At 51.8% G+C, this 27,271-nt stretch overlaps 1 long non-coding RNA gene across 1 annotated transcript; it reads right to left on the bottom strand.

Annotated features, from left to right (window-relative positions):
• Positions 1–3,463: 3,463 nt before the first annotated feature.
• On the bottom strand, positions 3,464–22,930 carry LOC119962368. The gene is made up of 3 exons (XR_005459847.1): positions 22,680–22,930; positions 22,286–22,527; positions 3,464–3,670 (listed from the first exon to the last, which is right to left on the bottom strand). It is a non-coding gene; the product is annotated as an uncharacterized LOC119962368 (long non-coding RNA).
• Between the last annotated feature and the right edge of the window lie 4,341 nt (positions 22,931–27,271).

Genomic DNA, 27,271 nt, shown 5'->3' with positions numbered 1-27,271 from the left:
TATGATCTATGTTAATGCCTTGGATAAAAGAATTAAGTATATTGCACCCATATTTACTGACCATACAAAGATAGGTGTTGTGAGGAGGATAAAAATAACTTGCAAAGGGATATGTGGCAGATGGAGTGTACAGTGGGAAATGTGAGGATGTTCACTTCGGGAGGGGGAGACAGGAAAGTGGAGTTAAGATTACAATCAGAAATGGGAGGACGACCTGGGGATGGAGATAGGGTGGGGACTCTGGAGCGAAGCACTGCATAGGGTCAACTCCACCTCCACGTGCGCAAGGCTCAGCCTGACGCAACTAAATGTGGTACATAGAGCCCACTTAACGAGAAACCGTATGAGCAGGTTCTTCCCGGAGGTGGAGGACAGATGTGAGCGGTGCCAAAGAGGCCCGGCCAACCACGCCCACATGTTCTGGTCTTGCCCCAGACTTGTGGAGTACTGGACAGCCTTCTTCGAGGCTATGTCCAAAGTGGTGGGGGTGAGGGTGGAGCCATGCCCGATAGTGGCGGTCTTCGGGGTTTCAGACCAGCCAGATCTATTCCTGGGGAGGAGGGCGGACGCCCTTGCCTTTGCCTCCCTGATCGCCCGCCGTAGAATCCTGTTTGGCTGGCGGTCAGCAGCACCGCCCAGAGCTGCAGACTGGCTGTCCGACCTCTCGGATTCTCTCCAAATGGAGAAAATCAAATTCGCCATCCGAGGGTCGGACGACGGCTTCCACAGAACGTGGGAGCCATTCATGCAATTCTTCTGGGACCTGTTTGTGGCCAACGTACAAGAGGAAGAATAGTCGGGGGAAGGTAGCCGGCGGGGAGGGGGGGGGCTACGGGCTCGTTACGGGGGTTTGATGGCTAGCTAAGGCCCAAAACCAAACTAAATAAATGCCAATAAACATGTTGGGGAATGTAAAATATGTATGCCGGCAAAGAGGGGGAGGCCACAGTTATTACTACGAAGATGCTCACCTGTAAGTATATATGTTAATTTTTGCGTGTTTTTTTTTCTCTCTCTAACAATTTGTAATTTGTTCAATATAAAACATGAAAACTGAATAAAAAAAACATTTATAAAAAAAAAAGATTACAATCAGAACAACCATGATCTTTCTGCATGATAGAGCAAGTTTAAACAGTCAAGTGACCTGGCCCTGCTCCTATGTCTAATGTTCGTATGGTTGCTTCTGCGACACTCACCTTTTCGATGTTGTTGGGAGCTGACTGCCGTGACAACAGTGGTCTCGGCTCCCGTTGGTGCTGCTAAGACAAGATAACTATAGACCATTTGATTGGCCAGGAGCTCACAGGGGTGGGACTTACCCTGAGATGGGGGTGAACGTTAAACGGTTGTGGCACAAGCCTACCAAATGCAGGTGGCCTCGTCCCCGACTTTTACACCGTGAAGGGAAGATGTGGCCACTTACTCCACAACATGAGGAACAGCTCAAAGTGTGACTGACCATCCAAGTCAGACCATCACCTAAACACTGAGCTTTTGCCCTGGGAGTGCCATTTTGCGTGACCATCTTCATTGTATCAGCTGGTGCCATTGAATGGATTGTTCACCAACAAACTAACAAATTCCCTGATATTGGATGTAAAAAAATTGAAATCAGTGACAATCAGGGTAAAACTTCCCATTGGTTGGAGTCAGACCTAGCACAAAAGAAGATGGTATTATTGTTAGAGGCCAATACTTTTAGTCGCAGGACATCGCTGCAAGAGATGGTAAGGGCTTGAGTCAAAGGTCCAACCATCTCCAGTTGCTTCATCAATTACTTTGCCTCCATCATCAGGTCTGAAGTGGGGACGTTCACTGATAATTGCACAATGTTCAGTTCCATTTACAGCCCCTCTGATAATGAACAGTGTGCCCCATGGTATTGTCAGAAAATTGAGTCACCTCAGAGGAAAGAAAACAACTCTAAGGTAAGCCATTAATGAGGCATGACTGTATCTTTCACAACGTTGACTGTTGGTGACAATTTGTAATTATTGGACATAAATAGCACAGACTTTCAACAGAAATATTAAATGACATGTAAAACTGATTAACTCCATTTGAAGCATTTGAATAAATATCTGGCTACAAAAGAGAGATGAACTGTTTCCCAGATAGCGCTGGTATCAAGTATTCAAGAATGAGACAGTTAATTTCCTATGTCTGACCATTGGAATGTCAAGTGGCAAACAGCAACTTTTGGTCAAAAAGTTGTACAGTTTATTATTCTCTAAGTCTTATTTCCACATCTCCTTATTGGGTTAAGCGAACCAAGGAAATGCCATGATTCAACTTATTGTACATCATTTGCTGTAAAGTCCAAGGTGAAGGACCCAAAACCCTCCTCATGTCCTTTACTGTCTGATGTTCTCAGACACAAACTCCACTATTGCATATGGCACATTTTAATGTTCTCATTTTTGCATTTGTTAACATATTGTCCAACTGTTTAAATGTAACTGAAGAAATGTGTATAACAAGACATCAAAGTATACAACGTCACAAATGTGACATGACAGCAAACATGGGAAGCCTGGGTTTTTAGTACGAATTCAGATACATTATGAAGTAGTGTAATATTGCACATCACAATTAATTAGTTAATGCAATTTCTTATAAATATCTTGAAAGATAAGCAGTGGAAGATCAGTGGACCAAAATACTTGCCGGAATGGAAGGAAATAAAAATAAATAGTTATTCTATATATTTGAAAAGTATTTGATCTGGGGACAAGAGACCTGCACTCCAGTCACCTCCTGCCAGTGAAAAAACAAATGCAAAACCTTCACAAGATGTGGAAAAGAGCAAAATTCTCTCAATGCAGTTGATGCAACGTAAGTCACGACCTTTTTAATGTCAAATCACAAAGCAAACCAACATGAAGCTATTGAGATTGAGTAATTAGTGGGAAATGTAGCTTTCTCCAGAGTCCAAGCTGTCTGAAATTCAAGCTGGCTGATATAAACAGCCAGGAACCTACTTATTTTTACTCCGTGGCCCCAAAGCGTTTTCAGCATTGATGACTTCTGTGTGGCGCAAATGTAAATGTCTGGCTTGTGCATTTCCCTAATTACAAGTACTTCAGTCGTTCCCATCAGGACTATCATTTTACGAGGTACATTAAAAAAGCAAAAGCTGATACAATGGCTAGTCGAGGCACAAGTGAGCTGCCGTCAGAGCACATACAGCCGAAGATGATCGTAACTCAAGAGCACACTGATAAAGGAGTTTGACAAGAGTCCTCCATTTCCAGAATATGGTGGATGACAGGTTAACCGATGAGGTCATTAACCAATCTGCACTTACCACAAAACTTCTCTGTGCTGGAGGAAGGTTTCAACATATCACTTTGCAAGATGCATTGAAAGCACACTCTCGCCTCCTATTGAAGAACTTATTTGGGTACACCAAAATGTTCACAATAGTTGGAAGTTTAAGATACATAATTTTTATTGTGAGTTTAAAACCGTATGCTAAACACAACTTGCTTAATCAGCAACTGGACTCCCAAATATTGTTACAGGGCAGCACGGTAGCACAGTGGGTAGCAATGTTGCTTCACAGCGCCAGGTTCCCAGGTTCGATTCCCGGCTTGGGTCACTGTCTGTGTGGAGTCTGTACATTTTCCCCATGTCTGCGTGGGTTTCCTCCGGGTGCTCCCGTTTCCTGCAACAAGTCCCAAAAGACGTGGAGTTAGGTCAATTGGACATTCTGAATTCTCCCTCCGCATAACCGAACAGGTGCCGGAATATGGCAACTGGGGGCTTTTCACAGTAACTTCATTGCAGTGTGAACGTAAGCCTACTAGTGACAATAAAGATTATAAAATGACTTGCAATCTGTTTGTTTCTTTAGCATAGGCCAGAATTCTCCAGCTGTCTTTTTTCACAGAGGCGTACAAAATGCGCCCACGGGTTTCCCGGTGGCGTGCGGTGGTTTCAATGGGAAATAACATTGACAAGCAGCAGGAGGATAGAATCCGGCCACCTGCGAACAGCGCAACGCCAAGAAACAGATGCCTGGGGGACCGGAGAATCTGGCCCTAAATACTTACCAATTCAAATCACCCTATTTTTCTGTAAATATAATATTTTAGAAAGCAACAAAGCTCTTAAAAGCACTCTGACTGTTATAACTGGAATCATTTATTACATATTTGTGGTTGGTATAACCCATATATTACTGTACGGCTACAGTGTAACTCGCATGACTACAATAGGGTGTAAGCCACTTCATCACATATCCCTCTTTTCCATTGTAATTGCATAAATTTAGAAAATTCAACCAGGCCAATATTATTATATTGTAAGCATATATTTTGCTGCAGTGAAGCAAACACTGATATAATCTAACTAATGATATGCCAAGAGCAGGAATTACTGCAATAATTCATCCATGCCCATAATTCACCCATACCCACCATCACAGTTTCCGAAGTCAGATCAGCATTCCTGAAAGTGAACCCAGGAAGGCGATGGGCCCAGACGGGATCCCTGGTCGTGCACTCAGAGCCTGCGCATACCAGCTGGCAGAGGTATTCACAGACATCTTTAACCTATCCCTACTCCACTCCGAGGTCCCCACCTGCTTCAAGAAGACCACCATCATACTGGTACCAAAGAAGAACCAGGCAATATGCCTCAATGACTACCGCCCGGTGGCCCTGACGTCAGTTGTAATGAAGTGCTTCGAGAGACTGATCATGAAGCGCATCACCTCCATACTCCCGGAACGGCTTGACCCACTTCAATTCGCATACCGTCGCAACCGGTCCACATCAGACGCCATTTCCCTGGCCCTACACTCATCCCTAGAGCATCTCGAAAACAAGGACTCCTACATCAGACTCCTATTTATTGACTACAGCTCCGCCTTCAACACCATAATCCCAGCCCAGCTCATATCAAAGCTCCAAAACATAGGACTTGGCTCTCCACTCTGCAACTGGATCCTTGACTTTCTGACCAACAGACCACAGTCAGTAAGAATGAACACCAACACCTCCTCCACAATGGTCCTCAATACCGGTGCCCCGCAAGGCTGCGTACTTAGCCCCATACTCTACTCCCTGTACACACACGACTGCGTGGCAAAACTTGGTTCCAATTCCATCTACAAGTTTGCTGACGATATGACCATAGTGGGCCGGATCTCGAATAACGACGAGTCCGAATACAGGAGGGAGATAGAGAACCTAGTGGAGTGGTGTAACGACAACAATCTCTCCCTCAATGCCAGCAAAACTAAAGTGCTGGTCATCGACTTCAGGAAGCAAAGTACTGTACACACCCCTGTCAGCATCAACGGAGCCGAGGTGGAGATGGTTAGCAGTTTCAAATTCCTAGGGGTGCACATCACCAAAAATCTATCCTGGTCCACTCACGTCGACGCTATCACCAAGAAAGCACAACAGAGCCTATACTTCCTCAGGAAACTAAGGAAATTCGGTATGTCCACATTAACCCTTACCAGCTTTTACAGATGCACTATAGAAAGCATCCTATCGGGCTGCATCACAGCCTGGTATGGCAACTGCTCAGCCCAGGACCGCAAGGAACTTCAGAGAGTCGTGAATACCGCCCAGTCCATCACACTAACCTGCCTCCCATCCATTGATTCCATCTACACCTCCCGCTGCTTGGGGAAAGCAAGCAGCATAATCAAGGATCCCTCCCACCCGGCTTACTCACTTTTCCAACTTCTTCCATCGGGCTGGAGATACAGAAGTCTGAGAACACGCAAGAACAGACTCAAAAACAGCTTCTTCGCCACTGTCACCAGACTCCTAAATGACCCTCTTATTGACTGACCTCATTAACACTACACCCTGTATGCTTCAACCGATGCCAATGCAGTTGCATTGTAGTTACATTTTATATCTTGTGTTTCCCTATTATGTATTCTCATGTATTTTCTTGAAATTTGTTTAATTCCCTTTCCTTCCCTGTACTGAATGATCTGTTGAGCTGCTTGCAGAATAATACTTTTCACTGTACCTCGGTACACGTGATAATAAACAAATCCAATCCAATCCAATATTAGCCATGTTCAATTGAAATTTACACTAAATCACTCATTTTCTCTTTAATTTTGTTTCAACTTTATACCTTCCAACTCCGTCCAAGCTATTTCATCAGTCATTTGTTCGGCTGAATTAGACCTGATTCTGTAAAATTTACTCAGGCTGAACTTAACCATGACTTGATCAATTTTGGAAGTTTCTTTTCAGTGGTGTGCGAGTGGAAGAAGATGGCAGATGAATGCTGAGTAATAGGATGCATTAGTTAACTGGCAGTTCCGGGTCAGGCAAAGTACAACCTGCAAAATAAATGGTGAGATTCTCCATCACCTGACTCCGGAATCGGGAAAGCTGATTAGGCGGAGAATCGGTTCTGACGCTGAAATTGTGGCGGGCACCACTTTCACGCTAAATTCCAATTCTCCGGTGCCTCAACAGCGGCGTCAATACGTTCCACTCCGCACATACAGCAAACACCCTTGGCATATCATTAGCGGGCCTGACCTGGTATTCTACGGGGCCTCCGCAATTCTCCGCCTCCACTGGGGGGAAATTTCCGACGGCGAAGTTCACTTGTGCTTTTACAAAATCGAGAAACAGGTGCCGTGGGTGATGAGGGAAAGAGAGCAGGAAGTGATGTTTTGGGCCGGCTGGGTCGATTTGGACTGCACTTGATGCAGTGTAGCGAGAGACAGACTTCCAACACTTGATGAGATGCAACACGATTGTATTTAACATCTAAATTATTATACATGTTTAACTGTGGGTTGACACTATGCTGACTTGAATGGGGACCTGACACTAGCCTGACCAGACTAACTGACTGCCACATGGTGTTTGCACTGGTTAGCTCACGGGCTCTGACTGTCTCAGAGGCTTGGTCCCAAGAGAGCGGGAAAACTGGTGCCCTCTGGCTTTATAGTGGTCGTGCCGTGTCTGGTGATTGGCTGCTCTGTTCTGTGTGCTGACTGGTCATCCTGTGTGTCAATCATTGCCTGTCTGCACTCCATTATATACATAGATGTATTTATGACAGGAAGGATACAGAAAGGCACAACCGTGGGCTGTCGAGCTGGACACAGGCCGGGCTGGCTGGTTAGGGGTGGGCGGCGGTGATGGGGGGATGGGTGTGGGGCCAGGGTGACCCCCACGTGACTGGAGCGACGTCGTGCCTGAAAGGCAGCCATTTTGCTGCACACCCCACTGACCACCCAACTTGGCCCCTTGTTCTGCAGAGTAACACCGGCTCTATGGGTGCCCCATCTCATCATCACTGCAACTCAGTCCCCACCCCACCCTCCGCCATACCAACTGATGTGTTGGGTATGCTGGGTCTGTGAGGACTGCATTTACCATAGCAGTGAGAGACACAGGCTTCCAACACTTGGAGAAATGCAACTGGCCATTCCCTAAATACAAAATGGAGGAACGCAAAGCATATAGGATAAAATGGACAATGTTTGCAGCACCAACAGGCTGCACCAAGCAGGTGTGGATTCTGTCTGCTAAGAGAGCAGACAGCACCGAAACGAACATTCCGCATACTAATGAAGCAATCTCCGGGATAGTTAGCATGTTAATGGAACGATTCCAGAGACAATGGACACAAATGGGGAAGTAACTGCAACATTGTAAAGAATACCAGACACCCAGGCACCAGCAGGGTTCGAAAACAAAGAGCCTAAAGCCCGCCCAGTAGCTAAGGAACAGCCTCAGTATTGGGGGGATTCAAACATATCGATTGGGAAGAGACCCAATCGATTCCAAGCAGGTAAGGGAGTCTGCCCAAAGGGGCGCAGATCCCTGGGACCTATAAAGGACAGGTCCCACACTTGGTTCATTCTTCTTGTCCAGCCCTCCTCTCTCCTTGACCAGCCCTCCCTTGTGGACCAGCACCTCGACCAGTTTTTGCCAAGAAGACCTTGAAGGAGAGAGAGAGAGGTTTGGGACAGCAGCCGCCAGCAAGTAAGTGTCTCACAACGATTGCTACCAGAGATAGACACTCATGACCCCTTTTAACTTATACCAACCTGAAGTCTGCAGACCAAAGCAGAGCAAGAGGCCTTGTTCCCTGACCCGGCAGTTCCTTTGAGATAAGTATTAGTTTATTTAGCGGTAGGAATAGTTTAATCCTTTTAGCGTGTGCATGGGTAGTTATTATAATTGTATTATAATAAACTCAGTTGTTTGAACTTACTAATTGGTGTATGGTTTATTGCTTTGAACTTCACCTTGAACTTGTGGCGGTGTCTTAACGCTACCTGGCGACTCCAGAGCTAAGTAAAGAAACAGCCAAATTGAGTGTTAAGCACACTCACCCAGAACGAGCAACAGTTGGGTATGCTGGGTCTGTGAGGACTGCGTTTACCATAGCAGTGAGAGAGACAGGCTTCCAACACTTGGAAAAATGCAACTCAATTTTATTGAACTCTTAACTGTCATACATACTTTAACTGTGGGTTGACACTATGCTGAGTTGACTGGAGACCTGAGGCTAACCTGACCAGACTATCTTACTCCCACATGGTGAATGTTCTAGTTGTTGCTCACAGGCTCTGGCTGTCTCAGAGGCTGGATCCCAAGAGAGCGGGAAAACTGGTGCCCTCTGGCTTTATAGTGGCCGTGTCCTGTCTGGTGATTGGCTGCTGTGTTCTGTGTTCATTGGTCATCCTGTGTGTCAATCAATGTCTGTCTGCGCACCATCATATACTTGTGTATATATTATGACACCAACTCCACCCCCCAACCGGCCGCCACGCATCATATGGACCACCCAAAGGCAATACCCACAGTAGCCACACCAATTGGGGGGACAGATGGGGGCCGTGGAGCGTACCACTGGCATGGGCAGCCTCAGCTGGCAGTACCTCGGGCAGCAGAGAAGGGCACCAGGGCCAGTGCCAGGCACCGACGGGGCCAGGGGTCTGGGGATGGGGGAGGGGGAAACATGCAGGGGCAGATTCCACAGTGCCAACCGGGCCATTGTGTAGCCTGGTGGAGCTGGAGCTGCTCGACGAGGAAGACCTGAAACTTTCCGCGATGGGTTTCTTCCAGGCACCAAGTGGTGATCTGTCCGGGATCTCACAGAGCTCTGTGCAGAGGTGCATCCGTGCCATCACGGAGGCCCTATATGCCCAGTTGGCACAATACACCCATTTCAATGTGGACTAAGCCCACCAGGACAACCGGGCTGTGGGATTCTCCGCCTTCACCAAGATGCTCTCGGTCCAGGGGATGCATGTTGCTCTCCGAGTACCTGCGGATAACAGGCCACTACACACCAACCGACAAGGGTTCCACTCACTGAATGTGCAACTGGTGTGTGATCATCAGATGCGCATCATGCATGTATGCGGCAGATATTGGGGCAGTGTATGATGGCTTCATGACACAATTGACGATTCCTAGCCTCGTTGAGGTATACCCCAACTTGGGGGGTTCCTGGGCGACAGGGTTATCCAATGCAGTCGTGGCTGATGACTCCTTTCCAGAGGCCATAGACCAACATGGAAATCTGCTACAACGGCGCCCATGCAGCGACCAAGCATGTGATCAAGCGGTGCTTCAGGATCCTGAAGATGCGGTGCATGTGCCTGGACTGCTCTTGAAGGGTCTTCCAGTACGTCGCTGGGAGAAGCGGCTGCATTGTGGGACCTGCTGCATCCTCTACAACATCACACAGCAGAGGGGCGGCGTGCTGGAGGAGGAGGATGAACGCCAGGCCTCATCCGACGAGGAGGATGCAGGGGAGGTGAGGTTGGATACGACATGGGACCAAGACAGGCGAGGCTGCACAACGTTGTACCAGGGCTAAAGTGCATCGAACGCTCTGATCGTCTCCAGGTTCACCGATTGGAGGGGACAGGCCATGGGCACGAACACCACATCCCCCTTCCCACCAACCCGGCAACCACCCTTCCACCCCCCCCCCCCCCCCCCCCACCCCCGTGGAGGTGGCCTGCTTCGATTCCCGCCCTGCGACCTGATTTCCTTTGGCGGATGTCTTCGAGGGCAACCGGGCCTGGATGGGCCCGGTTGCTGCTTGGCTGTCCCAGGTGGCGTGGTGCCTTGTTCTGCCCTCTGTCCACCACATGCATCAGGAACATGTGAGGCAGTAGTATTGTTATTGGACCACAGTAAACCACAGACCCAGAGTAATGTTCTGGGGACCCAGGTTCAAATCCCGCCATTGCAGATGGTGAGTTAAATAAAAATCTGAAATTAAAAGTCATGAAACCATTGGCAATTGCCAGAAAAACCCATCTGGTTTGCAGATTGTCAGCTTCCTGAATGTCAATCGTGAATCCGGCACAGTTTCTCATTGGAATCGATTGTGTTCCAAATGGCGCCGTTTCTAGCCACGTAACAGTCATTGAATCGGCCCAGGTGCAGCACCAGTTTGCTGTCGTAGAACTCTGAGAAATCCTGCCCCGGCGTCAACACTTAGGGTGGGATTCTCCCGTACCCGGCGGGGTGGGGGGGTCCTGGCGGGACGGAGTGGCATGAACCACTCCGCCGTTGGCCCGGCCCAAAGGTGTGGAATTCTCTGCACCTTCAGGGGCTAAGCCAGCGCCGGAGTGGTTTGCGCCCCACCGGCTGGCGTGGAAGGCCTTTGGCACCATGCCAGCTGGGGCCGAAGGGACTCCGCCGGCCGGCGAGTGTCCGCGCATGCGCGGGTGCGTCAGCGGCTGCTGACGCCATCCTTGCGCCTGCGCGGGGGGGGGGGGGGTTCACCTACGCATTGGCCATCGCAGGGGCTGACACGGCCGATGCGTAGGAAAAGAGTGCCCCCACGGCACAGGCCCGCCCGCGGGTCAGTGGGCCCCAATCGCGGGCCAGGCCACCGTGGGGGTTACCCCCCCCCCGGGGCCAGATCGCCCCGTGGCCCCCCCCTCCCCAGGACCCTGGAGCCCGCCCACGCCGCCAGGTCCCGCCGGCAAGGGACGTAGTCTGATCCACGCTGGCAGGACCAGCAAAAAACCCGCGGGCCAGAGAATTCGGGCAGCTCCGGGGCCCATTGAGTCGCGCCGATCCCCGCCATTCTCCGAGGCGAGCGGCTTGGCGCGCGCCTCGCCGACTTTTGGAGGGCTGGAGAATTCGGAAGATGGCGCGGGGGGGGGGGGGGGGGGGGGGGGATTCATGCCGACCCCCGGCGATTCTCCGACCCACCTTGGAGTCGGAGAATCTCACCCTTGGGGTGCGATTCTCCGCACCCGCGAAAAATCGCGAAATTGTCGTAAAAAACGGGCGCGTTTTACGACGGTCGGGAAGGGTCCATTTCCCGACGTATTCACTTCCGGGAAATGGGCTAGTAACGCGGCCGCGTCAATCACGTGCGCGATGACGACGGAACGCGGCGACGACACGATCATGCCCACGTGACGCCGCCCGACGCCGTAAAAAGGCGCGGGCGAGCACAGAATCTGTCAGCCATGATGTCGGAGCCCAGGAGAGCTGCACCTCGTTTTGTGGAGGCCGATGTGGATACGCTGCTCGATGCTGTCGAGCAGAGGAGGGGCATCATCCGCCCGCGGAGAGGGCATCGCCAACCTGCCAGCGCGGTACGCCAGGCCTGGCGTGAGGTGGCTGCTGCCGTCAGTGCTGTGGGGCAGACTCCTCGCTCTGCAGAGCAATGCAGGAAAAAGCTTCACGACCGCACCAGGGCTGCCAGGGTAAGTGCCAAGAAGGTGCCCCCTAGTCACAACCATCCCCCCCCCCCTTTACTTAATCACCCACCTCCCCCCCTGGCACGGGGGGGTGGAGGGGGATTGGGGCAGAGTTATTTGAGGGTGGTTCACAAAGTTGTCACAGACCCAGCGCTCTGGCCCCGTGGAGAGATGCAATCGTCTTATGACAACTTGACCCCCAAACTGTGCCAGCATCTGAACGGACTGCTGATACTTGCCGTATTGTAATGATCTACCTATGTACCCTCCCCCAACAGGCCAAGTCCGCTCACAACACCCGTGAGCGGCACAAGACTGGAGGGGGTTCGCCCAACCTGCACCCCCTCACCACCTTTGAGCAGAGGGCACTGGACCTTGTTCGGGGGTCTGCCACCCGGGATGTCGCGCTATGCGAGGTTGGCGGAGCTGCAACAAGTGAGACAACCCTCCTTGACAAACACCCACCCCTCCCCCATCCTCTGCCCCTTCACACACCCTGCCCACTGGGATACCTCCCCCATCCTCTGTCCCTTCACACACCCTGCCCACTGGGATACCTCCCCCATCCTCTGTCCCTTCACACACTCTGCCCACTGGGATACCTCCCCCATCCTCTGTCCCTTCACACGCTGCCCACTTGGACCGTCCAGTGGCCTGCCGAGCAAATCGAATATTAACCCGTCTCATTCTCTTCCCTAGGATGTGATGCCGAACGACCAGGGCCGTCTGGCTGCAGACAGGCACAGGCATCTGCCACCACCTCACCCGGGGCCGCACGACAGAGGGTTCCCGATCAGCGGGGAGTCCCATCCTCCCCAACCCAATCTGCGGATCAGGACGCCCAGAGGGTGGCGAGACCACAAGCCACGGAAATGGCCAGCGATAACCCTCCGGACTCTGAGCGGCCCCACACCATTGAGGAGGCGCTAAATTGCGACAACATCGGGCTTGCGGGACTGCTATCTCCCACAACATCCATCATCCCACAGACACTCACCCCGGTGGGCCTATTTAATGATGAGTCTCCTGGGTCACAGTCTGGTTGGCACATCACAGCTGAGCAGGTACAGCAGGTGGAGGTAGGAGCAACAGAGGGCCCGGACTCGCGGAGGCCAGACCAGGCCCAGGATGCAGCTGGCTCCCAGACGTTTTTGGAGTTCCTGGAGTTTCTCAACCCACCCGCACAGCCGATGCCTCAAGAAACCCAGGGTAACAATGACGGGATGAGGGCTGTCTTCCAGATTCTGCAGACGCTGTTAGAGGAGTCGAACCGCGTCCACGAGCAGGGAGTGGTGCCGCTCTTGGCAGTGACCCAGTCCGACACCGCACGGATGGCATCCGCGGTGGAGGCAATGGGTCAGGTGATGCAAGGCATTGGGGTTAATGTGCACGCGTCATCCTCGGCCCTGGACAGGGTTGCCCTCTCAGAGGCAGCAATGTGCCAGAGGCAAAACGACATTGCCGGCGCGCTGCGGGCCTTGGCCGAGACTCAGCAGGTCATGGCCCAGTCGCAGCAGTCAGTCGCCGAGAGCATCAACCGCCTGACACATGTGCTGGATGGCGTCGTGCACACACAGGTTGAGGTCGCACAGTCCCTGGCGGGAATGTCTAACTCCCTGGACTCCGTGTCTGCAAACCTTCGGATCCTGGTGGATACCGTTGCAGGCCTCCAGGACTGGCAGCGCCAGGTGTCGGTGGTGCGACGGGGCACCTCCCCGCTCGCACCTCTGTCCCAAAGTGAGGCCCGGGGGCCACCGGGCTCCCCGAGGGAGGAGGAGGTTTCGGGGCCCGTCCCATTAAGTCCATCACGGGACGTCCCGGAATTCTCGGCCTCCCCCCGTCCCATCCCTGGTGCATCGGGTGGGCAGCAGGCAGAGCAGGGTGGCACAATGTCACCCGAGACGCCCGCAGAGCAGCCTGGCCCATCAAGGCCGGGTCGCTCCAGGAAACGCTTGGCCAAGGAGAAACGAGTCGAGGGGGGCGATTCGCAGCAATCCTCCTCCACTCCTGTTGTATCATCTGGGGAGTCACTTAGACGTAGTGTTAGGGCCCGTAAGGCAACTAAGATAGACACTGAGTAAGTTGGCATGGGTGACGGGCACAGTTAAGTTGTAGGGGCTAGGGCACCTGTAAATAATTGTTAATATTAAACGCACTATTCCACCTTACTTGTAATACCGTGTGATTGTTCCACAGCCACAGGAATCGTGATGGTGACCAAGTGTCGCTGGGGTTGACGAGCGGTGAAACTTCGGTGCCGGGTGTGCAGTCCCTGCCCCTCCCCCCACCCCCTCCCACAGCTAGCCCACGCGGGCACGTGATAGAGAGTCAGTGACGATCTCAGCGGCCACCAAGGTGGATGGTTCAGCTATTGCCATGGGTCAGACTCTCTCTAACGATTCTGAGCTCACAGCTCTTCGCAGAGCGGGCTGTCATCATTCCACATGGCACTGATCACACCCGCTGACACAGCCATCAATGTTGTGCCATTCCGTCTGCACCCAGTGATATGGGTGATGTCAAAGTGGAGCAGTGTACACTGAGAGGGGGTTGGGGGGGTTGTGGTGGTGGAAGTTGTGTGTTGACCCTCTGCACGACTAGCGATGCAGGTGGTGGTTTGGTGTTCAGCGGGGACCTCACATGCGACGCGTGAACCGTGCTGCCACCAAGGCGTCGCGTGCCCGCCGCCCTCGCCGGGTCTGTCGTGCCGCCTCCTGGACATCACCAGCACCTGGGTCGTGTCTGCGTGCTGCGCCTGCCACTCCACCAGCCTCCTCCTCCTCCTCCTCCTCCCTCTCCTCCTCCTCCTCCTCCTCCTCTGTGCTGGCACCACTGCCACTGGCTTCTCCCTCCGCCTCCTGCAGCAGGTCATCTCCCCTCTGCATCGCGATGTTGTGCAGCGCACAGCAGACCGCAACAATGCGAGCAACCCTGTCGGCCTGGTACTGCAGGGCGCCTCCAGAGCGGTCCATGCACCTGAATCTCATCTTCAGGAGGCCAAGGCAGCGCTCCACCACACCCCTGGTTGCTGCATGGGCCTCGTTGTATCGTGTTTCCGCATTGGTCTGAGGCCTCCGTATAGGCGTCATCAGCCAAGACCTCAGCCGATAACCCCTGTCGCCTAGCAACCAGCCCCTCAGCCGGGGAGGGCGCCCCTCAAACATCGCAGGGATGAACGACTGCGCCAGTATGTAGGAGTCATGCACACTCCCTGGGAACCTTGCAGAGACGTTCATGATCCTCATGTGGGGGTCGCATACCACCTGGATATTCATGGAGTATGTCTCCCTTCTGTTTGTGAACACGTCTCTGTCCCCTGCAGGCGGGCGCATGGGGACGTGAACACAATCGATTGCCTCCTGCACCCTTGGTATCCCGGCCACGCTGGCAAATCCACGAGCTCGTGAGTTTTGACTTGCTTTGTCCTCGGGAAAGGTGATGTAGCGGTCGGCGATGGCATAGAGGGCGTCGGTCACATCCCGGATGCACCTGTGCACCGATGACTGGGAGATCCCGGAGACGTCCCCGCTCGGAGACTGGAAGGAGCCGGTAGCATAGAAGTTAAGAGCGACCGTCACCTTGATGGCAACCGGGATCGCGTGTCCTCCCCCCGTTCCACGTGGGGCGAGGTGCGCCATGAGGTGACAGATATGTATCACCGTCTGCCTACTCAGCCGGAGTCTCCTCCTGCAGGTGATGTCCATCATTGTTCGGAAAGAGACCCGGACACGGTACACCCTCGGCCTTGGTCGTCACCTCTGGCGCCGTGGCTGCACCCTCACTCTCTCCTCCTCCCCCTCCTCCTCCACCCCCCCATGCTGCTCGACGACTGGCAACTCCTCAGCCCGTCCCTCTGCTGCTGCAGCTGGCCCTGCATCCACTGCGGGTTGTGGGTGTGGATGCTGCTGCATCGCCAAATGCAGTGCAGCGGCCCCAACCACTGCGCAGAACATAGGCGTTCTGTTCACAGACATTGTGCTAACCTACAGAAGGGTGGTGGGGGCAGAGAAACGGGACATGTTAGACGGAGGTTAGTCGACAACTCGGCAGCCGCCAGCCATGGGATACCTGTGTGTCCCGGTGGCCTGGTCGCGCTGCTGACACGCGGTCAGCCTAACCCCTGGTCACTTTTTGCATCCAACGGCCAGTAAACTATGTCCCCCTCACCGGTGCGTCAGTGGCCTGTGGCCGTAAGCCACAGGGCAACCAGCGGCCTTGTCCTCGTGACCGGCACGCCATGGCATGGTGGCAGACATTTTGTAACCGGGGTTGGACGGCTCACTCGCTCACTCTCTGCCCACCCCCCCCCCCCCCACTCCCACTCCTACTCCCCCCCTCCATCTCCCCCACTCCCCCCTCCATCTCCCCCACTCCCCCTCCATCTCCCCCACTCCCCCCCCCCCACCCGGCTCCCCCACTCCCCCCCCTCCGTCTCCCCCACTGCCCTCTCCATCTCCCCCACTCCCCCCCTCGTCTCCCGCACTCCCCCCCTCCGTCTCCCCCACTGCCCTCTCCATCTCCCCCACTTCCCCCCTCCATCTCCCCCACTCCCCCCCGCTCTGGACCCCCCCCCCTCCCATTCTCAGGGATGCCTTCCCCGTTGTGGCCAGACTCGAGCGGTGCGCTGAGCGGTGCACTGAGCGGTGCGCTAACCTCCTGGAAGCAGTTGTCAGCCAGCACAACTGGTTGACGAACTTAAAAAGCAGGTGTGTTTGACGCCGTGTAAATAGTGCGCGATGACGTCGGGACTTCGGCCCATCCGGGCCGGTGAATAGTGGGGGGGGGCAACTTGTAGCGATTCTGGTCGTGTTGGGGGCGTAATGGAGGCGTTTGGCGGGAATGGCAACTCGGAGTTTGTGCGGGGTTCGGAGAATAGCGGGAGGGCGTCGGACCAGCGTCGCCGTAAAAATTTGCGACGCCCGCTATTCTCCGACCCGTCGTGAGTGCGGAGAATCGCGCCCTTAGTCTCAGGAAGAGAAAATTCTGCCACATTTTATTCACAGCCATAGCAGAAGAACAGCAAAATGTATTTTTGTGCCTCCCACACCAGCCACTCTGCTGGATATGCTGAGTGAGGCAACCAAACTTGGGCCAATTTAATGTTGTTAGGTCACATGCACTAAAAATAACAATAATAACGTGTAGACTCCACACAGACCCGAGTGACCGTAGCCGGGAATCGAACCTGGGACCCTAGTGCAGTGAAGCAACCATGCTAACCACTGAGCTACCGTGCCGCCCGATCAAGGACTGAATAGGTCAAGGACTGAATTTTCCAACCCTTAACACCAGTGGGATCTTCCGGAACCACCGATGGTGACCATACATATCCCGAAGTGGCACCACCTTCACACCTCCTCCTCAGCCTGGTGGGCAGTAAGACTCACTGTCTGACCCCTGTTGCTCTGGAGCTGGTTCATGTTGTGCAGGGTCATCCCTGGCCTGGCCCTGGGGCTCTCGCAATTGTGCATCCATGAGGGCAGTAGTGGACAGGTAGATGGCTAGCATGGCAGGCTGACTTCCAAATTCCATTTCTGTGCAGGGGGAGAGACGGAGGCTGTCACCAAGGTGAGGCTTTCCTTGACCATCCAAACCGCACCCCCCCAAATAACAGGGTTATCCTGAGTCTTAGTGCTCCGCTACCCTCACCATTCCCGCTCCTCCCTCAAACTCCTCCCCAGCCTTGTACCCTGCTTTGATGTGCAAAGCTTCTATCTTCTCCAAATGGAGTACCGGTGCCTACCACGACAGGTGTTAGGGCTGGGCTCCATGTCCCATGTCTTGGTTCTCCCAGTGGGATTTACTATGAGTGTTCCTATGGAGTGAACCTTGGAACATAGAACATAGAACGATACAGCGCAGTACAGGCCCTTCGGCCCACGATGTTGCACCGACATGGGAAGTCAAAAACTAAAGGCCATCTAACCTACACTATGCCATTGTCATCCATATGCTTATCCAATAAACTTTTAAATGCCCTCAATGTTGGCGAGTTCACTACTGTTGCAGGTAGGGCATTCCACGGCCTCACCACTCTTTGCGTAAAAAACCTACCTCTGACCTCTGTCCTATATCTATTACCCCTCAATTTAAGGCTATGTCCCCTCGTGCTAGTCACCTCCATCCGCGGGAGAAGGCTCTCGCTGTCCACCCTATCTAACCCTTTGATCATTTTGTATGCCTCTATTAAGTCACCTCTTAACCTTCTTCTCTCTAACGAAAACAACCTCAAGTCCATCAGCCTTTCCTCATAAGATTTTCCCTCCATACCAGGCAACATCCTGGTAAATCTCCTCTGCACCCGTTCCAAAGCTTCCACGTCCTTCCTATAATAGGCGACCAGAACTGTACGCAATACTCCAAATGCGGCCGTACTAGAGTTTTGTACAACTGCAACATGACCTCATGGCTCCGGAACTCATCCCTTTACCAATAAAGGCCAACACACCATAGGCCTTCTTCACAACCCTATCAACCTGGGTGGCAACTTTCAGGGATCTATGTACATGGACACCGAGATCCCTCTGCTCATCCACACTACCAAGAATTTTACCATTAGCCAAATATTCCACATTCCTGTTATTCTTTCCAAAGTGAATCACCTCACACTTCTCCACATTAAACTCCATTTGCCACCTCTCAGCCCAGCTCTGCAGCTTATCTATGTCCCTCTGTAACCTGCAACATCCTTCCGCACTGTCTACAACTCCACCAACTTTAGTGTCGTCTGCAAACAGCAACGGTCCCAGAACAGATCCTTGTGGTACGCCACTCGTAACTGAACTCCATTCTGAGCATTTCCCATCAACCACCACTCTCTGTCTTCTTTCAACTAGCCAATTTCTGATCCACATGTCTAAATCACCCTCAATCCCCAGCCTCCGTATTTTCTGCAATAGCCGACCGTGGGGAACCTTATCAAACGCTTTACTGAAATCCATATACACCACGTCAACTGCTCTACCCTCGTCTACCTGTTCAGTCACCTTCTCAAAGAACTCGATAAGGTTTGTGAGGCATGCCCTACCCGTCACAAAACCATGCTGACTATCCCTAATCATATTATTCCTATCTACCTTGTGCCTTCCCACCTGAACGGTTGCAGCTGGTTATGTGGTGGAGGCATGCAGCTCTATGCTTAGAGACTGGTGTGTGGACACAACCTACAGATGTGAGTCACTGAGGAATGTGTGCCTTTGCTGGGGGTTTGGGCGCAGTGTGATGTGGAGCCTGGATGTAACACAAAGGTTGTGACAGGGAGCTGTTCAGGTTTCCTGGGTGGGCACGGGATCCATACACTCTTACTGTGTGATACCAATGGGGCACAATTGATCTGTGGGGACTGGAGCGGTCATCTGATCCTTACGAGCGGGTTAGCTGATAGCCTCACCAGTGAAGCTGTTACTCTGAGAGGCGCTGTGTGCCAGGTTCTCACAGCCACCAGTGTACGTGTCCTTTGTGTGGAGATTTGGGCTTCCAGCCCGTTAATCACATTCAAATTAACGCCACGTTTCTACAGTTGGCACCTGTCCTTCAAAGAGCTGCAGGACTGCCTCTGCTGCCGTTGACTCTGCCTCATCAAGGAGACCGTTCACCACCTGTGCCGGATGATAACACACCTGGCACCGTGAGGGTTAGGTGGAGGACACCTGCTCCAGGTGGCAGCTAAGTTGATGGCTGCGTTTGACATCTATGCCTCCAGCTCGCTCCAGGATCCGAGCGAGGAACTGTGTGGAATCTCGCACATGTCCGAGCACAGGTGCATCCGGGATGCGACGGGTGCCCTATACACCCGGGCAGCATTCTACATCCACTTCAACCTAGGCCAGGCCCACAAAGATGCCCGGGCAGCTGGACTTGCTGCCATCGCCAGATCCAGACTTTTATTGATGGCAGGCATGTCATCTCGACAGGGGGTCCCTTCATTAACAGGAAGGGCCGCCACTCCCGGAACATGCAGTTGGTGTGCAATCAGCAGCTGCACATGATGCACGTCTGTGCACGATATCGAGGCAGCCTGCACGGCGCATACATCCTGGTACAGTCAGAGGTTCCCAGCATCTTTGAGGCGCTCCCTCGGGTGCTCCCTTGGTCAGTGGGCAGCAAGGTCATGGCTGATGACGCTGTGCAGAGTCTCAGGACTGAGGTAAGGAGGTGTTATAACAACACTCATTCAGCAACCAGGAGCATCACTGAGCGGTCCATCCGTGTCCTAAAGATGAGCTTCTGCTGCCCGGATCGCACATGTTGGGCTCTCGAATATAGCCCCAGAGGGTCGGACACATCGTAATGGCCTGCTGCGTCCTGCACAATATCACGCAGCAGCCGAGTGACATGACAGAGGAGGGGAAAGGGCAGCAGGCCTCGTCAGACGAGAATGGTGTCCAGGATGAACCAGGCGAGAACCCGAAACTGGCTCGACAGGCCGCGCAACAAGTCCTTTTGGGCCGTCGAACCAGGGAGAACCTGATCATCTTGTGATTTGCCAATTAGGAGACCAAAAGACCGGTAACTGCATCCCCATCTACCCCAACACGACCCCCACCCTCCAAGTCCCATTGATCTCCCACCCGGCCACCTTACCCATCGCCTTTTACCCCCATCTCCCCTTTGCCTTTCACCCAACCTTCACCTTAGCAAAATTCCCCCCCCCCCCCTCCCCCCCCCAACGCCGCGGGTCAACACAGCATCACAACAGGCCATGGGTTGGCAGAATAAGCGGGTCTTGTCTGTGGAACGGAGGATGATGACAACTCAGCACCACTCCACCACAGCCCCAACACAACCTTCCCACCTGCGGGACAGAAGTGAGAGGCGGATAGGACAAGTGGTGGAAAAGTGTTTAGTGGTGCATATTAACAGATTGTGTCCCCTTCTCTCTGTCTAACAATGTTCAACTACACCTATGCCAATTTTGCGTCCTCTATCTTTCTGATCTTCCATTGCCTCCCGCTCCTTCTAGGTGTTTCCCCCAGATTGCACATATGAACTGGAGGTGTCCTGTTGCCTGTCTTGCCCTCTGATCTGTAATACCCTTGGCAGCCATCCTGTGGAGGGCCGGGACTTCGATGCGCCTGGCCGGCTTTTGAGTGTCACAAGTGACCCTGCTCTGCCCACTGTCCAGCAGATATGCAAGTGTCGGGTGGGGTGGTTTGAGTAGGGCTGGAGTGTTAGAAAGCCTCCCATTCAGGAAGGGCCCCATCCCTTCCTCCTCCCTCAGGTTGCTCGCTAGCCCCCGGGCTACTCCATGGGATGGAGAGCCAGCTGGGGCGAACTCCGGAAAACTCACTGTCATCTGGTGTTGCCAGTCTTGGTGCCCCATCCTCATGTGAGCCATGGTGTCGATGCCCTCAGCCATGGTGCTCTGTGACTGGGCCATGTTCCTTACCCTCGGTCATGTCCCTCTGTGATAGAGTCATGTCCTTCTATGTCTGGGTAAGGTCAGCCAGCGCCCGCCAATGCTCTTGATGCCCTCAATCATGACCCTTCGTGAATGGGCCAAGATCTGGTGTGCCGCAGCAATGTCCATCTGCGCCTGAACATTACTGCCTATGGTTGGGCCCTCCTCAACTGGGCCTCAACCATGGACAGCACAGTGTGTCCCAATCTTGGATGCCCTGACACATGGCTCTGACCTCTTGTCTAAGCCTTCCACAGTGGACGCCATCTTTTCAGTGTTGGCTTGAGGATCATGCATTGTCAGTAACATATCCTGTACCTGAAGGCAATTGGACTCCTCCAGATGTTCTTGCAGGTGTTGGAATGTTGCTGACCCTCCATTGTGGAAAACCTGGCTCTGAATCCGCATCTGCGCCATTGATGGGATAATCCTTTCCAGAGGCAGCTTTTCCATGGGACCGGTCATCCCTTTGCTGGCCTGGCCCTGCCTCCACCTGATGTGCTACAGTGTGTGTATAGTGCCCACCAAAGGGTGATCTAGGAGGTTGACCACTAATATCTTCCACTGAGGTGATAGTCTCTGTGCTGGTGAATGGTGCTGGTGAAAGCCGTGCCGAGAAGTCGGTGTCTTCCCCAGTGGTCTGCACCAGGGTGTTCTGAGGGTCTGGAGGGGCCACTGCGGTGCCAGATGGCCCAGCCTCATCTGATGGGGAAGACAAAGGCCATGGTTTCAGCTGGTGGGAAGGGCTGGATTGTGGGAGATGAAAGACTCACTTGAGATTAGACATCTGGATAAAGTTGCATTGGACCCTCACTTCTTCGGCGCATGCCGATCTCCATGTCAGTCACAGTTCGTTCCTTGGCCTCTGCAGTGAGTTCCATGGCCCATCTTCAATGGGGGTGTGCACCTGTATGGCGGGCATGACACCACCCATCTTTTGACATTCCCTTTGAGTATTATCCTTGGGGCACAGCAAGGCCCCAGCATATGAGTTTCAGGAGGAGGGTTTCTAGCTCGTGGCATATGTGGGCAAAGCACCTGGTCAAAGAGGGCAGGGCATGAGTTTGGGTTCTTGGTGCGAGAAGTTGTGAGGGGCATGCTGATCGGTGGAGTGTCACTGGCATATAAGGATTTGGGGCCAGATGCCAGGGGTCAAGGACTGGAGTGATGCCAGCATCTCACAGGTGGTTACTCACCCAAGCTGCTCGAAGGAGGTTATACACCTTCTTCCTGCATTGCACGCCAATCCTGTTGGTGAGGCTGCCAGCCCTCACTGCATCTGCCACCTGATTCCAGGCTTGATATATTACAGCTGGCTGGCATCTCCACCCCACCCTCGGAAAGAGGGTGTCCTTCCTCTCCTCAACGATGACCAACATCCTGTGGATGTCTGCACCAAGGAGGCATGGTGCAGATCTTTAAGCAGCCATCTTCTTGGCTGTAATGAGAGTAATAATAATAATAATCTTTATTAGTGTCACAAGTAGGCTTACATTAACACTGCAAGAAGTTACTGTGAAAATCCCCTCGTCGCCACACTCCGGCGCATGTTCGGGTACACTGGGGAAGAATTCAGAATGTCCAAATTACCTAACAAGCACGTCTTTGTAATCTTCTCTGCACGCACGGATGGCAAGGTCTTTGTGGTTGAAGTGCTCAGAGAACATACGGCTTTGTAAATGAACAAAACTGTTTATCAATTGTTTCTAACTCACTAAAGGGTTTCTATGATGTAGGATTGCAGTTGGATAGTATGGCTATATACAAATAACTATGGTTAACTCTTATTAATAACTATTGTCTCAGAAGCTGCTCGATACCCAACTGTTCTCTGTGCTTGTTGTCCAGATTCTTTGTCTGTGTGTTGTTCAAGAGATTACATCCCATCACCAAGAGGCCTGCCTTCTAGTGACCTACTCCTGTCACCACGCCACCTGTGGTCGGATGCTAGAATCTCAGTCTATGCATACGGCACCTATCCGAACTTACAGTTCGGTTATTAAAGCATGCACAAATGATATTCTACATATCATTAGTCTTTTGGGACTTGTGGGCGGTAACCCACGCAGTCTGGAGTGAGTGGAGATTTTAAAATCTGTCCAGCTTGTCAGTCTCTCAATGGGATTCCCGGCCCTAGCGAATCACATGCCTGAGGAATTGGGGTTCGTGGGGGATGCACCTGGGCAGTGAGCTGCCCCATTTACATAGATGGAATCGCGCTTCCCTGGCGTTCCTAACGGCAGCACGAAAATGTTCTGATTCCCTGCTGGCGGGAGCACTTAGACTCCAGAACCAAGAATCACACCCTCTATTTTGAGCTTTGTTTGTTTTTGTGTAGCAAAAATTTGTGCAACACATTTCAGATATTTGCAATTTGAGTGATACTCAAAGTAATATCCGCGGGGCAGGTCACAAATAGCGCTGCTACACTATACCTCTGTGACTTTTTCCACATTGGCCCCAGATGTTTTTAATGGTGCAGGCCATTGGGTTATCAAGGCTACAGGTCAGCCATCAGCTCAGAGTATTATTCAAGTTGCATCTGCTTCTGTGCCAAACCACTACCCAATTAAATCATAACATGAAAGCAGAAAAACAGTGTACGAGAATAGTTATCATTTAGAAAATAGCTCCTGACCTGTAATTGTTTCTGGCCATTGATTGCTTTATCGGAAAAAAACAGCCAGGGTTGCACTCCTTAAAATCCCTTTGAATTAGAATTATTTGAATTTTAAAAAGGACAGACATGGTTTTCTGATTTTCATCGCTGTCCAAAATCACTGCAGCAACAAACTCGTACAGATTCTGACTGAGCTTTTGGTTTTATCTTTTTTTTCAGCTTTTTATATCAAAATTTCCACAGCCCATCTAAATCAGCGATTGCTCCCTCAATCAGCCGCGTTCTCAGCTTTCAAATGGCATCACTTACATTATGAAGCTGTCTCTAGCATTGCCTCTGATTGAATCCAAATTGAATGTTAATGAACACGAATTGCATTTCAAGATAACGCACTTTCAAAGAGGGGGCTATTCATCAGGAATCCATCTGCAAAATAAATCTGGAATGAAAATTATTATTTTGCTGATTATAAAATCCAAGTATGTGATCAAAACAGATAATGGATGATGATTAATTTAACAATTTTATGTATTCAGTGCAAAGCTATTTTAATTATATTATGACTGAGTTAAAGAAGTTCTGAACAAAGGAATAGGAGTGGGAATTAACTGCCTTTGACCCAGAATGATGAAGACCTTTCCAACAACTATCAATTAAGCAGAATTCACAGCATGTATCTTTTAAACTCAGTGCCGAAACAGAAGGGGGCTTTTATCAGTGCTTTCAGGTTTAATGACTTTGATTGCAACTCCTAGTCCACATTTTAGGGTTGTAATGTCACTCAGCAAACTATTATGGGTGGCACGGTGGCATGGTGGTTTGCACTGCTGCCTCACTGCGCCAGGGACCCGGGTTCAGTTCTGGCCCAGGTTCACTGTGTGTGTAAGGAGTTTGTACGTTCTCCCCATGCCTGTATGGGTTTCCCCTGGGTGCTCCGGATTCCTCCCGCAATCTAAAGGTGTGCAGGTTAGGTGGCTTGGCCATGCTAAATTGCCCCTTAATGTCCACAAATGTGCAGGGTGGGTTGGGTTATGAGGTTACAGGGATAGGGCAGGGGAGTGAGCCCAGATAGGGTTCTGCTCCTATGTTCTTTAGAGTGGAATTCTATGGACTTTTTTGATCACTGTTGTGAGGTAACATCAACATTACGGCGATCGCTGCATTAAATGAGCAAGTCTTTACCAGGAGCATTTACCATTCTTTCGTGTAGTTTGGGCACTCAAAACTGGGAGATGGAGGAGAGCTTTCAACTTGAAACAAATGGTTTACGTCCAAAAAATGAGTACAAAGATACAGAACTTCAGGCCTTGCGTTGTGTTTTGGATTTGTCAGTCGACATTTTGGGCAGAATCTCATAGTAGCGTCCAGAGTCCCGATGACAAGATTAGAAACACCTGGGACTTTGGCTCCGAGGTGGTACCGCTGGCCACCTGGTCATATGGTGGCCAGCCAATTAGATATTCAGAGACGTGGGTTGTGGTCAATCCTGCAGCGGGAGCAGGCAGGAGGTCGACGACCCTGCCATTGCTCACGATGTCGGAGGTCTGAGCATCATATTTGAAAGGCAGCCAGATAGACACATGCCCTGCAATTCCAGGGTGTCGAAGTTCGGAGCTTGAGCTGTGAGGCAAATGTCGTCAGCATTTATGAATTTTTGGGAGGTAGTCTTTGGAAGATCATTTGTATACAGGTTAATCAGGGTTGGTGTCAGCACTGAGCCTTGGGAGAGTCCATTGGTTTGGCTTTTCCATGTACTTTTTGCCTGTCCAAGGTGAACTCTGAACCTTTGATTGTTCAATAGTGTTCTGCTCCTTTCATTCGCCTGGGGGTGGGACGGCCCGGGGTTACAGGCCTGTGACAGTTTCAGGAGGAGGGCTTTGCACCAAAAGGTGTCGTAGGTAGCTGCCCGGTTGAGGAACCCAGCACCTGCTTCAGGTTTTTCTGAAAGCCATTTTCAATGGAGGTGGTGAGGACCAGTACCTGATCCCCTGTGCTGCAGTCCTTCTGCAAACCAGCTTGGTTGACCATGATTGGGGATATGCGCTGAAGGAAGAGGATTTAAATGGGAGTGACAGGAGAGAGATTGGATGGTAGCTAGGTGCAAGTATGGGTGTTTTCCAGGATTTGGAATGTTGATGACTTTTGCTGTCTGCCATTTCTTTGGAATGGTGTTGGAATTTATGACCATTGTGTAAAACTGGGTTAGCTAGGCAAGAGTTCAGGTGTTTCATAAATTCTGCCATGATATTGTATCCTGCTGCCTTGCCACACTTCCTGGTGAATGTGTCACAGACACATTGTAGCGGCTGACAGAGGATGTGACGGCAAAAACGTCACTGACAGTCAGAGGACTACTGGAGACCAGGCCCCTGCTGAGCCCCTTGATGATAACAAGCCTCTGGGAACGGCAGCAAGAAACCTACTTGGCAAGGCCAGCGCGGAACATCCGGCAGAAATGCCAGATGGGCAGCCTTTAGTGAACGATGGAGGAATCCATCTGAGTTCTCTACATTTACAATATCAAAATGATCATGATTTTGTCTGCCTCTATTACATCTCCTCTTAACCTCCTGCTCTGAGAAGAGCAATCCCAACTTTTCCAGTTTCTCGTAACCGACATCCCTCATCACTTGGTTAAACTTCTTGTTAAACTTCTGCTGCACCTACCCTAAAGTTGGGACATTCTTCCTAAAGTGTGGTGCCGAGAATTGGCCGCAATGCTGTGCTCAGCTGAGATCTATCCACTGTTACTTTAAGGTGATGAAGAGGAGCAGGAAGAGTAGGAAATTGTTGCTGCCAAATGAAGAGATAGAAGAGAACAGCCGTGAGGAGGCCCCAGCCCGCTTGTCTACAAGCCCAGGACTTCTTTATTCAGCTCACTGTGAGCAACCTGTTTTGCTCTCTCTAGCCGCTATCACCAAATACAAAGTCATGTACGTTCTTGCCCGTGTCTATCAAAGTCACTGTGGCCTTGGGTTTTTATGCCTTGCTGCCATTCCAGTCAGCAGCAGGTGATGCCAGCAACATCAGCCAGTCAGCTACACAGGCCTGTGATCTTGAATGGAGGCCATCCATGGTGTCCTCCATCCACAGGCAGGAGATGTGCCTCGACACGGTCGGAGAGCTTTGACATCCAGGAAACCTGACTCTCTCACATTTAAAAAAAATTCATTTACGGGATGTGGGGGTCGCTGGCTAGGCTAGCATTTACTGCCCATCCCTAGTTGCCCTTCAGAAGGTGGTGGTGAGTTGCCTTCTTGAACTGCTGCAGTCCCTGAGGTGTAGGTACACCCACCGTGCTGTTAGGGAGGGAGTTCCAGGATTTTGCCCCAGCGACAGTGAATGAATTGCAATATATTTCCAAATCAGGGTGGTGAGTGACTTGGAGTGGAACCTCCAAGTGGTGGGGATCCCGGGTATCTGCTGCTCTTGTCCTTCTAGATGGTAGCGGCCGTGGGTTTGGAAGGTGTGCCTAAGGAGCTTTGGTGAGTTACTGCAGTACATCTAGTACGGCTGCCACTGTTCGTCGGTGGTGGAGGGTTTGAATGTTTGTGGAAGGGGG

This window comes from Scyliorhinus canicula, chromosome 2 (assembly GCF_902713615.1).
Source record: "Scyliorhinus canicula chromosome 2, sScyCan1.1, whole genome shotgun sequence".
In the NCBI taxonomy this organism is placed as follows: Eukaryota; Metazoa; Chordata; class Chondrichthyes; order Carcharhiniformes; family Scyliorhinidae; genus Scyliorhinus; species Scyliorhinus canicula.
Note: the sequence above shows the minus strand (reverse complement) of the source record. Positions and strands in the feature narration are given on the sequence as shown.